This window comes from Pempheris klunzingeri, chromosome 19 (genome assembly GCF_042242105.1).
Source record: "Pempheris klunzingeri isolate RE-2024b chromosome 19, fPemKlu1.hap1, whole genome shotgun sequence".
NCBI lineage: Eukaryota > Metazoa > Chordata > Actinopteri > Acropomatiformes > Pempheridae > Pempheris > Pempheris klunzingeri.
Window position 1 is genome coordinate 17,626,760 of NC_092030.1, and position 13,586 is coordinate 17,640,345.

General features: G+C 41.4%; 1 protein-coding gene across 6 annotated transcripts in view; it reads left to right on the plus strand.

Moving 5' to 3' along the window:
• LOC139218538 (disabled homolog 2-interacting protein-like) overlaps positions 1-13,586 on the plus strand; it is a 124,008-nt gene that overhangs the window by 61,423 nt on the left and 48,999 nt on the right. The window contains exon 1 of one of the 6 annotated variants that reach the window (XM_070850141.1): positions 10,223-10,670. The exons of the other annotated variants lie outside the window; for them this stretch is intronic. The gene's annotated coding sequence lies outside the window, so the exon portion shown is untranslated. Of the gene's footprint in view, positions 1-10,222; positions 10,671-13,586 lie in introns of those variants that run through there. 6 annotated transcript variants of the gene reach the window in all.

A 13,586-nucleotide genomic window follows, 5' to 3' on the forward strand; every position in this document is an offset into this window, starting at 1 on the left:
GAGCTGTGCCGTATATTGCCTCTGTGATCACTTTACTATCTGCATAATTTGTTGCAGAATCATCCCCGGTAGCAATCCCATTGGTGTTGACACCTGCCCAGCTGGTAGGTTTTGGTGGCTCGGTTGATGTTTAACCCTGCTGGACCCTCTGTGAGCCCGGGCGAGCATGGCCAAGGGTCTCCTCTCTTTCATTCTTTCCCGGGGTAATGAGCTGTAATGGATAGGGCCTGGGGCGTGACAGGAATACCGAGGACCCCATCAAAGCTGCGCCCTGCGCATCCCTTTAAAGGGCTGCTCAGTGCACATGCAAACACTCCTTTACTCATTCATTCCTCTCATTAAGCCCCAGCATTCACAGGGTTTCCATTTATTTACCATACACTCTCTCTCTCTCTCTCTCTCTATATATATATATATATATATATATATGTATATATTATAGATAACTTTGTTGCCTTCTTGAAGCACCATTACCTTTGTCTGAATTTAAGGAAAACAAAAGGCATAGAGGTAAAGTAAAAGTGTTTAAAGTCACACCATTGTTTTGGTGGTGCTTATTTTTGATTGATTTGTTTGTGTGGTTGATCCATAAAGGGTGTTATATGCTGATGGGACACTCTGACATATTAAGCACTTGAGAGTTGGCACTAGAACAGTATTGAATACAACAGCTACAACTAACACCCGATTACTGCAGTCATTTTTCTACTCTTTATTTTTCATTTGATGATGATCCAAGCACCAGTTGAAAAATAGAAATGTAAAACATTTTGATTAGAGAAAAATCTGTTTGGGGAGGATGTCCAAATATATTCTATATATGGACTTCATACACACGTAAAACAGTTCGGTGTCACTGACAGTCCAGATGGTACTCGGTGACTCTGACAGAACCACTAAATTACCATGGTGATGACTCAGTGGTTCTCAAACTTTGTACACGGCGTGCTGCATTGGAAATTATAGGCTCTCCAAGTAACTCCATTATTATTATTACCAGCATTAAATACAGTATCATAGGCCGCCCTGTTTGTCAATGGATAGTTCACAAAGGAGGCAGGTTTATTCCTAATAAGAAGATTATTTATTGTTGACTGTTGTCAGCCACAGCCTAAAGGATAGCACTAGGACTGGCACTAAAACTGTTCCACACAACTCTCATACAATGCAAGAGACACTCACTCACTCACTCACTCACTCACACTCTGTTGAACATTTTAGGCTGAATACAAATCTTGTTAAAAGTTGCTGAGTACTTGCATAAGCCGAATGAGGGAGGTGCGTCTGGCTCTGCGAACACAGTCCTGTGATCTCTGGGTCAATTGGGGTTAGTTTCAGTCTCAGTTCTGGCTCAGCATCCATCCTGTGTCTGCATTTCGTCTTGACGACAGCTAGCGAAGAGAAGCTTGTCTCACACAGATGTGTGGTCGCAAAAAGGAAGGGGAAAGGTGCGAAACCCCGTCTGAAAGGAGTTCATGATGCCACAAGAACACATGATCACTGCCCGGAAACCTTGAAATAGAAATGCACATGATAAGCATGGCCATGAACCCAGCTTTGTTCAGGCACACATGTAGACTCATCGTGACAGGTTTATAGCGTGTTTTCTAATATCATTACATCAATGGTGGAACTAAATATAAGTCGGACACTTACCAGATTTCACCATGCTCACCAGACTTTTTGAAACACTTTGTCATATGTGCTCCTTGTTCTTATCTCCCTCCTCAAAACACAGGAGAAGATCCATATTGGAGCCTTTAGGGTAGAAACCGCATTCTTTTACAAGTTTCCTCAAAGCTTCAACCTATTTAAACACAGATGCATCAACATCCATTAATTCTTGAAAAAGAAGGACATGTTACAATAATTTTTTTTTTTTTTTTTACTTTTTGACATTTAGTTAATAGCCAAATCTGGAAGCTGTTATAATATAATATAAAAACATCCAGCAGAGCAACACAACAATGCACTTCATGACATAAGCCAAATCAACAGATGTCTTCAATATCGACATGACCTTCAAACACTGGCTGGGCATCCCCGGTATCTTTTGCTCATTTTGCTCAAAATCAGTGTTATTTGGAGGTATTAGTCATGTTAAAAGAGAACAGATCACTACTTACCTGACACACTGAGAACTCACTTCTTGTACAGGTCAGGTACATTATAGCGACAGGTGGATAGACCCCACAGCGCACACATGAAAAATTGTAATCATGAGCTGTCAGTGCCTCAAAGTTAAGATAACCATGAAGAAGTGAGTCATGGTTCGCATACTTATTTTAGTTTGTCTGTTCCAAGATGTCCAAGGCCCTGCCAACTGCAGTGTGATTCTGTAATAGCATTTGAAAGTCGACCACGACAGATTATAAGTCGTGTTTGCTTTTCTGTTGACATATTGGACTATTTACCAAACAAGATCTTCGAGGAGACACTTTTAGGACAAGAAAGTATGAAAATAGTTTCATATTTGCTATGATTCACTGATGGACAAACATCCAGTATGCTTACTTGTGAAGACTTCACAACTATCAATGTTCCTGCATCATCATCGACTCTTTGAATTCTCAGATTAAATTTGTACATGATAAAACATACTTGTGCTTATCAAAACAGGATGGGAGCACTTGAATTGCATTAATCTTGCATAATCTCTACAGACTGTTTGCACTGTGTGGTCATCGAAATGATGCAGTCCACTCCTTCACATGGAAACATAGATCATGCTGAATTAGGGGATCAGTGTAGGTTGGAGTTTTACATTTCTATTTTACAGTTTATCTAGATCGTTGTGTAACAAAGTCGATATCTTAAAATGTAAAACTTTAATTGGACCAGTCCATGTAAATATTCAGACACAGTAATTTTGCAGTATGCCAGTAAACATGACAGTCTTTGCTTTCAGTGTAATTAAAATTGGCTCCAAAAGAGGGATCTTTTGCAGGCATACAGTGCAAATGGTCTCCAGTGAATGAGATGTTTGGGCAGTATCTCCATGCACTGTGGTGAACAAACATCGTTTGGCAGAACAGGTGGTAATTTCTTGTTGTTCAACAATTGTTGTTGTTCAATCTAGTTGTCCACCTGTGAGGTGGATATAGAAGAATTTCCTCACTACTGCGCACAGCTTGAGAACCAGATTCCGCAATGGCATCAAACACACCACTGTCTGTACCTCTGACTTTTAATATCCAGGTAGGGTCTGGTTCAAGTGTCATTTTGCAAAGGACTTCTGAGAACAGGAATTATTTGGCTTACTGTACGTGCAGTGCTCCAGGCCAAATATTTATTTTCTTTTATCAAAACACACAGTTATTCTCCCTAATGGAGAATAATATGAGGTGCATCTTTTCAGTACTGACACATTTTCAATGTACCATTGCCAAATATGACCTCTTTACTCAGTGGGCACCTCTTAGACTCTGGTTTTTGCTTTCTATTGAGACACATTTGTTTGTGTTGTCAGAAGTCCACTTTCTTTTCACCATATCTGACTTTCTTAAGTGTGGAGTGTGGTTCGGATGAAATAAGACAGTTTGATTGCAACTTCACATGGATGCACTGGAACCCCACGAAGCCACATATTCTGGCGAGTTCTGAAGCCATTTTATATTGTTCTAGCTCACAGTCAACTCGATGGTTGTTTCCCTAAGTTGTTGTTTTCTTCTTTTTGACAAGTTATTTGTCCAACGGGGAAAAATGCCCTAATTTGGGTTTATGCAAAGGAGTGGATGTTAATGATGTGAAATTACAGAATGTGCATGTAGTTCTTTTGGGTATTGACTTGAGTATTTTTGGGTTACTCACATAGGTTGTTTGGAGCGGATTTGATGAGGCAGGTGTGTCATCACTGTTAGACAGCGTAATGACTTGGGTAGGAACTTGTTGTCCTGTGGGCTGTCAAGCATAAGACGTGCAGAGACAATAGAGGGTGCAGAGTTGCTGGAGGCTGCAGAGAACGTAAAAGTCTGTAGAGACAGTGGAGGCTGCTGAGGTGGTGGAGGAACCTGTTGACGGGTCAGCTAATCCACATATCTGTACATGGCTCAAAAATAGATTTGGCCAGGTTATAATCCTTGCACAGAAGTAGCAGTAACAATGGCGGTTTTTGACACATCCACCATGGCATCAGTATATTTTATACCCTGCATACTTAATTCTTCAGGCAATGCTCAAAATTTAACTCTACAAATTAGCATTGGAATAAAATGCTTAACATTGCTAGTGGACAATTTTACAAGATCTGCAACATTTATTTTAACTGACAAATACCTCCATGTTTAACAGCTTACTTCTCAGGAGTCTGTTTATTTGCCCACTTTGTTGCAGAACTACCATTTGTATTTTAGGCCTTCACAAATGGGTTTTGGAACGATACCTCTTTTACAAACTGTTGGATGAAACTGAATGCAAATAAAAGTGTTAGATTTTTATTTCTAAACAAATAACCATTTCATCAACAACTCTTTCCAAAAGAGTCATGTTCCCTAAAGTTGTAACACACCCACATCATTTCAAGAAGCTGATAAAGTTCTTTATTGGGGCTGAAGTGCATCTGTTGAAAGTAATTTAAGAGGCGATATTATGCAAAATATACTTTTATATTCTACCCGGTGTGTCCAGAGACACACAAACTATGACAAACCCTCTCTTTTCCCCTGCTCCATCTTTCAGTAGATGTGTGTGAAAAAACAGTTTAGATTTGTCCCTTCTTGTGACATCACAAGCAAAGTGTGTTGAACATGTGACCTCTCTAGCCCTTTTATAGGCTGACAGGTCCGCACACAAAATGTGAATCTACCTCGCTGTCTGCCATTATCTTATTGATGCTGGTTCCAGTAAAACTAAGATGTCAAAGGTTCGAGCAAAGCACACAGATTGTTCTGCTGTTGTCTGCCAAAACCAACGCAACAGTCTTCATGTCCTCCCACCATCTGAGGAAGTTAAGATCCAGTAGATTTACTTTATTTTGAATGGATTTGTGACCAAAATGTGATATGCCACAACGAGTCCAAAATGGGAAAGTGTGTGTGTAATGTTATTTTACAAGGGACTGCGTTCTTAACAGGGGCCTAATGATGACCCAACCTCAAACTTGGAAACTGTTGTGTTTTATGTTGCCTTGTTGTTTATTTGGCAGGCTTGTCTATTGAACTTGGTGTTGGAATGTTACACAGCTAATATGGTTTTCCCTCCATATGGGAGAAGCTTGCCTTCAAGGCTTTCCGCCAGAAAGCCTTTCTGACAGGAATCCACACTTAGGTTTCTGGTCAGGGTCAGGGGTTAGAGTCACCTAAAGGATTTCTGGCAAGAAGCCCTGAAGACAAACTTCTCTCATGTGCACCAGCAAAGCCGATGTGGAAACACAGTGGGTGGAGCCTACTTGTGGGAACTAACCAATCAGAGCAGACCAGGCTTTTCGGAGGGGGGCTTTAAAGAGACAGTAGCTAGAATGGAGTATTAGGAAAGGGGGTGAAAAGATCAGTATGCTGTGTCCACACTATGAGGAAAATAATTTTTATTTTTTGGACATTACAGCTTCTAGTTAAATCCAAAAATAAAAGAATGAAAGCGATTATTAGTGGGCTAGCTAGCCTCTTTTTTCCCGTTTTTGTACACTAATAGTTATTATATCACCATAACATAAAAAGATTTCTTACTTTAATGGCAATGCTAAGCAAGTTGGGTTAAGTTTTAATAGATCAGTATGGTAATAATGCCAGTATGCGTTACTACTGTAAAAAATGTATAATTGCTTACTCTCTGTCTCTAACAGCCAGTGATCATGTACTGTGTATACGTACTGTATGTGCGTGCTACTTTCATGAACATGTGACTGCCTAATGTTTATACAAAAATATTACAGGGAAGACTAAACGTATTTTGAATTAGAGTTGAATTGAAGTATTTTATTTATCAAAATTGTGTAGTATTTTGATAGTATGTTTTTATATCAATTTTTCAATTTTAATAGCTATTTCAGATATTACTCCGCATACCACCGGAGGGAGCTTTCATACCAAAGGTGGCACAGGTACCATAGTTCGTGAACGGTAGCTCTAGATGATTTGTCACTTTCACGTCACTAACAGGTCTCTCTGCTGCTTACTGCTCATCCTCTTAGTCATTTTTGTAGTCTTACTCTGTGTGTGTGTGTGTGTGTGTGTGTTTGTGTGTGTTTGTGTGTTTGTGTGTTTGTGCTTGTGTGTGAGGTGTGTGTGACAGGGTTTTTACTCTGACATGGACTAAGAAAAGCACATCTGTTGCAAGGGTTTTTTTATGATCAAAAGTGTGTCAATCAGTGCAAAGATGTCAGGCACTTGTTAAAAATATTTCGTCCTATAGGATATACATAGTTTCTCTTGTACGCTGCTGAGCAAGTATATGTTAACAAGTGATATGAGAAGCAAGAGCAAGGCGAAATGTGCACTGCATCATAACTTACAGAAGTTCCAGCACTTGGAGGAGGGAATATTTTTACATTTCTAGTTGCCATCATCCCGTATCTTTAGATGATTTGCGAAAAGCAATGTCTTTGCAAGTTCCAGCAGACTAATCGGCATCGTTCTCACTTCGGTTTCTGTGTTTGATGTAAGCCAGCAGTGATTTGACAAGCTGGCTTCCCATCCAAATTTTGACTGGTCTCTCTGACTTCTGATCACAGATGGCTCACATCACCAGCAACTAAACTCAGGCTGTGCCCAGAATGACTCCCTCATTCACTCATTCACTGCACAGTCAGTGGTTTACTCTTCAGTGAGTGGCACTAATAAATCACTATTTTGTATTATCATTGTTGCTCTACTGTTCATTTTTGTTATCTATAAACTGGTGCATTGCATTGCAGGATTGTTAACAGAAAGCCGTGCGCATGCTGCAGACGCTACATTTGTTGTTCCATTGTGGGAATTTCTCTGTCTTCATATAGACAGGCCTTTCATAAATGCTCTGAATGTGAAGAGTAGTCGAATGTGTGTGCAAACTGGCTTGCAAAGATAAAGGAATCGCCAGACTACCTGTCAGGCTAAATTACCTCGCACAAGCCAGTGTTCACAAGACTCCAGTTACTTATTCAACTCCAAACTTCACAAAAAAATCTTTCATTCTCTTGGAGTGCCTTTCTTGTGTGTAGGCAGCGATGCATCAATGGAAATCTTCAAGGCGTAAAATCCATGTCTCCTCACTGTCTTATGACCTGCTGTCTTACATCAACCTCTTTGACCGCATCAACACTTTAGTCTATACGAAGCATGATATTATAAAGTGTGTTCAGACAGAGCACCGGCGGCAATGAAGCCGGTTCCTGGTGTCCTTCACTGTCCACCACTCATTGTGCATCCAAGACAATGCCTCGTTAGAGTCAGGCTGTTGTGGTGTACGGGGGTGTCTGTCCCATGTCTTTGTTAAATAAATGCATTGATAGGAAGGAAGCAGCACAGGCAGGGAGAACCTCTGCTAAAACTCAGTTAGACTCCATATTCAGTATCTATTCCATATCGCAATTTTATATTCTTTATCATCTGCATCTTTTAGCCTTGTTTTATTGTTTTATCTCAAGTCTATGTTGTAGATCTATTCACATTCAACTAACATTTAATAATATGGGAATGTTTTTTGTTATGTATCATTCTTTTTGATAAATACCCACTTTTATGCTCCGTTAATAAAATACTATTGCTGTAATATTTATCTGATATAGCTCAGACTGAATCAAATTAAGTGAAATAGAGAAGAGGGAGAGACAGGCATATGTGGTGTAACAGCAGCACAGCTCCGCTGGTGCAGTCTGACCTAGTTAGAAACAAACATGTAAGTACCAAGGTGCCAAGCTGCCTGTTCACCTCTCTGCCTGCTCGTAGCTCCTCCTTTGAGCACAAGGATGGGCAACCACTAAAGTCAAAGGCACATGACATTTCACAGTATGGTCCCCTGGCGTCCCCGACTTTAATTAACAAGATAACACGTGTGAAATAGCATTTTTTTGCCACCGACTACATTCATTCACAATCTATTCTGACTGACTGACTCATGGAATGTGTTGCATTCTTTACTGATGGCTGTCATTGCACTGCATTGGATGCTCATCACATGGACAACTGTAAACATGGGGACAAACACTGAGGTGAAGGGAGAAATGAGATGGTGCCAGACAGATCTCAGTATCCGTTTAAGAAAAGGCTAGAGTATGAGTGCTGTCATTGTTGGCTGGATTATGTCTGGGTCAGACTTTCAGCTTTTCATTGTGCATTTACAAACCCTCTCAAATAGCTCCCTGCACTCAGACTGCACTCTCACTCTTTCTATCAGAAACATGGCATATATTTCCAATGACACGTTCATAGAGTTTCGAGCATGTTGATGCTCACAAATTTGTTGCACTTTACAGTGCTCCAAATGAAATATCTAAACTTTTAAAAGTGTTTATGTTTTAAGTGTGATGTTAGATTATTATTTTTTAAAAATGTGACCTTCAAAGGTGTTCAAAATTAGAGATTTTCAGTAGCAAGAATTTTCATAATGAGGCTTCAGTGTTCATGTCTGATTTGAGGACAGCAGCTTGGATATAAAGCACTTAGATAAGAAATGTCTAGACAAGAGAATGCACTGCAAATGTGACATATTATATAGTTTTTATTTTGTTGTTGTTTTTTGCTGCAGTCTATGCCAACACAGCTTTAGCTACAGCTAGTCTGAGCTAGCACATCTGCATTTTGCACGACAGATTTGAAAATTTGAAATTATGTATTTAACAATAAACTAATTTTAAATTTGTGTTTATTTCTGGAGTTATCAAGCTTTCAACATAATGCAATGCAAATCATAAACACTGCAAACTATGGCCTCAACAGTTCCCACAGAGTTAAATCACCTTCCTGTCATCACCGATGAATTGCACTGGATTGCACCTAACATTGCTCTCATGTTAAGAATAAATAATGTATCTATAATCCACACCAGGCCATGCTGAGATTACATTAAAATCAGCTTTTTGGTCAGTGAAATGCTGCTTTAATGATCCTATAATCTATAATCTGTACTTACTGTAAATCAAATGCACACTGTATACATCTGTTCAGTGTTTTAGATGACCTCAATGATTGAAATGGGAATGTAAACCTTATAAATCCCAGATCGACTGAAATAGACTCAAATTAAAAGCAGTTGTCACTCGAAATGTTTAAGGCAGCTCCATTTATCAGCTTCAGAAGGAAACAGGTGGCCAGCAGCAGGCTACTTGAGATACTTTTCATGATTCGGTCAGTTTAAACCGAACAATGTGCCTGAGACCAGTGCCTTTGTTTAGAAAGGGTGTGAACTCAGAGCTCAGTATTCCTACCCTCCTCCACACCCTATTGCCTGGTCATTCGGTTTGTGTCTGTGTGTTTGTGTCCGGGAGAATAAGGGGTAAGGGTGATGTCATGTTTGATGACATCACTGCAGACGTGCAGGGAGTGCAGATTAGTGGCCGTGGCTCTTCTGAACCAGCTCTCCACAGCTGCCCTGCCGTATCGGTGTGTCCCGCCCCGGCCCTTTATCCCCTTGTGCCAGCTCTGACAGTGTTCAAGCTCTAGAAATAGCCTCAGACTCACCCTTATCTCCTCTGCCAGTCTACCAATCCTGGCTCAAATTGAGCGTGGTAAAACCCTCCCACCCACATTCCAGTTTCACTATTACCAACACTTTGGCTGGCCCCATCAGCCAAGTCACTTTGCCAAAGCTGAGCTCCAGCCTCATGTGTACAGTGTTTTTTCTGTCTGAGCCCCAGCATGAGTCCTGGTCTCTGAGCTGAACCGAGTCCGTTCTCGGGGCAGGTTGCCGGCACAAGCACCCCCCCCAAACCACCCTTCCCAGTCCCAGCGACAGCGGTGGCAACAGCAGCAGTAGTGGCTGACAGGGAAAGCGGCGCACCTCGCACCAGAGTTGACAGGACAAAGAGCACACACATACACACACACACACACACTCCCACTGGAGCCACGCAAGGGGGGCAGGGCCAAGCTAGGCTGCACCACACACACATACATGTGACCCCCCCACCCTCCCCCCAGCCACCCTCCCTATGCAGGCTCCTCCCTGAACAAGGAGGCAGAAATGGGAGGTGCAGTCAATCACTGACAGTGAAAGGGAGAGGGTCTATCTGGAGTTAGAAAGAGGGGGAGAGACAGCAGAGGAGAAAAGGGGACAGATCTTCATCATTCCCAAATCTGACTCAAGGGTCGGGGCACCCTTAAATTCATTCATGCAGAGTGAAAGAAAACAAACAGGAGAGAGAAGAGAGTGTGTCCCATTTCAGAGACAACACAGGAAATAGGGCATGCTCTGTACAGGGTGAGCAAGAGAGGGTGGGAGAAAGCGAGGAGGAGAGGGAGCAGCAAGAGAGGGAGAGCATTGTAGCGCTTTTTCTCCACCCCTTGTCTTAAAGCAGCAGCAGGAGGAAAGAGAGAAGGAGTCAGGGAGAGAAGGAGGAAGAGAAGCACAAGTAAGGAAGCGAAGAGGCGAGCTGCAATCTGCATCGGCAGCAAGGGTAAAAAAATGGAGCTCTGAGATCGCCTCTGCCCTCGTCCATCCCTGCCTTTTTTTTTCCTCCCCTCTTGCTCCGGCTCAGCCTCGGTTTCTCTCTCTCTCCGCCTGCCTTTGATTGTTCAGTGGAATTTTGACAATGCCTGGTGAGTGTTATCCTGCTTTTCACTTGTCACTCGCTGTCCTTTGTGTGTTGGTTTGCTTAGGTTCATGCAGTAGGAGATTATTTTTCTATGAATGCGTGGCCACAAATAGAAATGTGGACTTTGCCTGTAGAGAATGCTTCATTGAGACTGTTTACACTCCTCTGCCTCCATGCGCTGTTTATACTCCAGCTGTGCTGTCTTCTTCTTTTTTTTGCTTCTCTCTATCAGTGACAATGCACGGGAGGCTGCTCTCCTGAGCGCGCACACACACACACACACACACACACACACACACACTCACATACTCTACTACATCCTGCGTACATTCAGGATACTCTGTCATAATTATGTAATTTCTTTCAACTCCCAAAGGGATTTCATCCAGAGCAGTGCATTAACGTGCAGTATCATGTATAATATAACACCTGAGATGATAATGCAGAGTTTCGCTTGTGAGTGGTGACCGTATCCTAAATGTAGCAACATCACACAAAGCTGGCCTGTGTGACGGAGGGCAGCCAGCTAACACAAATCAGATGACTGGGCCATGCTGCGAGGTCAGCCACTGATTTTGGCTGGCATTCTCAGCCCAAGTCGCATGTTGGAGGAAATTAGCAGTTTAGAGAGAGTTGTGTCCCAAGGTAAGGGAGTTCAGGAGTCTCAGAGAGCAACAGCTCATTTCATTTAGAAATATAGTTATGTCTTCACAAGAGAGGGGGGGGACGATCTTAAAAGCGAATCTTGGTGATTAATTGTGATTTCGTCCAGGCCTCGGGGGTATTAATTTGTAATCTGTACTTGTATATTCTTATATTAGAGTCAGAGTAATCCTATATGGTGGTAGTAAGTCAATCAGTACAAATTATCATGTCAGCTATCCCAGATTGATTTACACTTTACAGATGGATTATTTAAATGTATTTCTTGATGATAATTAGATTTCCTCACAAGCATCCATAATCAGGTTAACATGCCATACACAGTCTCACAGTTGCAACACAAATCACGTGGGCGTAAAACATACTGTACATGCTACTTACATGCATGGACTTAGTCAGCAGCCACACATCAAGTATAATCAGCTACAGTTATTCCAGTTAGCTGAGTTATTGCATTTTAATTTCTTCCATTAAGAAGGCGGATAAAACGGTGAGGCTGTCGGTAGCTGTTCAACACCCCCAAACTTCCCTGCCACATTATGGAGGAAGAGTTTAGTTTATCAACCAAACATTTATTTTCCTCAGAGGTAGCACAAGACAAAGCCATCTATGGTTAAGTAAACACATAAATGATAGTTTGATGGTCTCGCCACTTGTTTACTGCAATATGCAGATATGTTTCAGTGTGAGAGCTCAGCTGGTGGTCCTCCTGATTGTAGCCTGCTGTTGAGCCCTCCAGAAAAAAACCAAGCTTGACTCCTGCATATTATGCTAAAAGCATTTGTGTCAGCCTGTGTTTGTATGCAGTAACAGTGTGACTCCCCTTCTCTCCCCCAGCCGGGGGTAGGATATCTGCTCGCATGCATGAGCAAATGTCTCTGCACACATTAATACATGTGCGCATACTGTATGCAGATGTGCATATGTTTTGAGCGTGTGTTTTAGTTTGTTCTAACAATCCTATTTTAGGTCAGAGCTGGCTAACAGTTACCTAGACAAGAGATGGAAGAGCAAGAAATATAGCTGTTAGTCATTTTCACAGCCGAGGAGGGAGAGGAAGAGATGGCTAGAGCAAATGTGAGATTTAGATAAGACAAACGGTGTGAGAAAGGGGAAGCAACTAAGATGACTGAAGTAAAGGCAAAGCATAAGAAGCTTGACAGTCTGCTATTATTTATGTTCCAATATTTTGTGTACTAGTTTATTCCATAACTGCTTATGTGATGTTCATTCCCCTTCCAGAATGTTGCTCTCAATTCCTGCTCTCGGACTGAACTTATGTAATGTAATGTATTCATATCATGAAATTCGACACTGATGTATTATGATATGTCCTGATATATCTGTGGCGCAGGAGAAAGTGTGGCTTTGTACAGTATCTTTCCGTTCCTCCTTCCCATCTCTTCCCATTATTCTCTGAGTGTTCTGTCTGTGTGTAATTACTCTGTCATAGATTGTCTCTGCGATGCCCATTGATTTACTGAGAGCCAATGAAGTGGAGCACAGCATTTGATCAGACACATGTACAGGGAGGGAGGAATGGGTCAGTGCTGCACCCAGGGGCCACTCGACTGGGGGTCAAAAGGTCTGAACCACTTGCGGTTTAGAGAGGGGGAGGGAGAAACTGCCACAGTTTAACACTTAATCAACAACGCTTAATCATGGCCACACAAGCATGAACATCCAAGCAGGCATAGGTAATTGCTTTGGACTGTTGCTTGTATATTATATAAATATAAATAGTTTAATTCAAGCAATTTTCCACAGTCCAGAAAACCATGCCTCTCCAAATTTGGTAATTTGAAATTGCTCAGAAAATTTGATAAATTTGAAATATTCATATTGCTATTTTTCTATCTTGCCAAACTTCCATATCTGCATCAGTGATAGTTAGAAGTGCTCCTACTTCCTGTTTTTTATTTTTATTTTGAAGGAGATTGGAACTTGCATCAAGATTGTGTAACACATTTTAAATGCTCTACTTGAGTCGACCAATGACGTTCAAGTATGCAGGATTTAAACATTTACAGGAGATTATAGACAATCGCCACCCGCAAACACACAGATAGCACTGAGGCTAGTTTCAGTCAAAATGATCAATCTGAAAAGGATTTAGAGAATAAAGGAAGGAGAATGGACAGGGATGTCTTAATTTCCACGGGCTTGTATTCCGTGAGTTTAATGCTTTGATATTTGCGATACACGTCAGCAAAGTGGAGATTAGGATATCAACTTCAGTCTAGATTGCCACTGTGAA